This window comes from Apaloderma vittatum, unplaced genomic scaffold, assembly GCF_000703405.1.
Source record: "Apaloderma vittatum isolate BGI_N311 unplaced genomic scaffold, ASM70340v1 scaffold23026, whole genome shotgun sequence".
Taxonomy (NCBI): domain Eukaryota; kingdom Metazoa; phylum Chordata; class Aves; order Trogoniformes; family Trogonidae; genus Apaloderma; species Apaloderma vittatum.
Window position 1 is genome coordinate 5,463 of NW_009721568.1, and position 1,522 is coordinate 6,984.

Consider the following 1,522-nt stretch of genomic DNA (forward strand, 5'->3'; position numbering starts at 1 on the left):
TCGGTCTGTTCCTTGGATTTTAATTACCTAGGATTGTTTGGTTGGCTCCAGAACAGCAGTAGTGAAGCATTAAAGGACAAAGACTTTGCATTTTTTTTCCCTTGGACACTTCACTTTGTTTAATGGTTCTTTTCCACGCTGTCTCAGTTGTTAGCTTCTCCTTCCCCTTTTTTTTTTTAAGTAGCTGTCTCAAGGGTTGCATTATGGCCTCAGCAGAACGTAATGTATGGAATTACCCTTTTCTTCCATGAGTAGCATCTTCAAGTGTAAATGGCCGGGGTCTGCACAGGAGCCGTGTGGCAGCAGCGCTGCAGGAGGGTCGGGTGGGGGTCGTGCTCTGGGAGGGGCAGTGGCAGCAGACCCGGGTGACTCTGCTTCCACCCACCCTGCGCCATTCAGCAGAGTCAGAACGAAGCGTGGCTGTTGGCATTGCCCGCTGGGGGAGGGGTAGCCCAGGAGTAGCTTAAAAATAACTACAGTGGATGTTATGTATCTAACAGTTAAACCATAAAGCACTTCTCCACTTTCTCCTGTATTTGCGCTCACGCTGCTTCCTTTCTACCTCTGGTGCACAGGAGCTGGGTTTAACTCAGGTTCTGGTCATGGCTGTTGGCCGGTCCCAGCACTGCGTGAGCCTGTTCTCTTCCCTTGAGCAGAGCGAGGTCGCTGTGTGCTGGAAGGGACCTGCTGGGCACCACAGTCCCGATGCAGGTGACAGGCAGGATCTGCTCTGTGCCATCCCCTACTTGCAGACATCACCAGGTAATAAACTCAGATGTCGATCCATTGGAAGGCACCAGGTGGCAAGTATTTGCTCAGATGCTTTAGAACTAGTCCAAAGGAGATGTTGAGTGGGAATAAGGATTTTTTTAAAAAATAGGTATTTGCATTGTGGCATCACCCCCACCCCATTCTGGCCCTTGAAAAGCTTCTTCCAGCTGCTGTCACCGTCCTGGGGCTGTAAGGCTGACAGGAGCAGCAGTAGTGCCCTTGAAAGCTCTTCAGTTTGCTGTCACCAAGCAGCACCTGGTTTTAACAGGTATAAAGCAAGGCTCAGGTGGCAGCAGGCACAGCCAAGGCTGAAAGTGTCCCCATACCCCACAGGAGGCAGGATCCCCTGCCCCAGGACCTCTCCCCCTGCCAGGGGTGCCCGGGGAGGCAGCTCAGGTACAGAGCTGCAATGACTTGCACACTCCCAGCCTCTTGCAGAACAAAGCTGGTACCAGGCAGCTGCTGCGAGGACAAAGCCTGGGCTGGGCACCCAGGCATCAGGGTGGGAAAGCTGCGGTGCTTCTGCCTGGGAGAGCGCCAGACCAGATAAAAGCTGGAGCAGGTGAGCTGCTGGAGCGCTGGGGTGTTCTCAGTCCTGGGGCGAATTCTGAAGCTGCATGTGGTTCTGCACACGAGTCACCATCATCGTGCTCTCCTGCTGGGAATCTTCCACCTGGAAGCTGGTGAAGGGCTCGCAGGGAACTAGCCCAGGGGCTGAGCCACAGCCGTGGGTCCCCTCGGGCCACTCCCC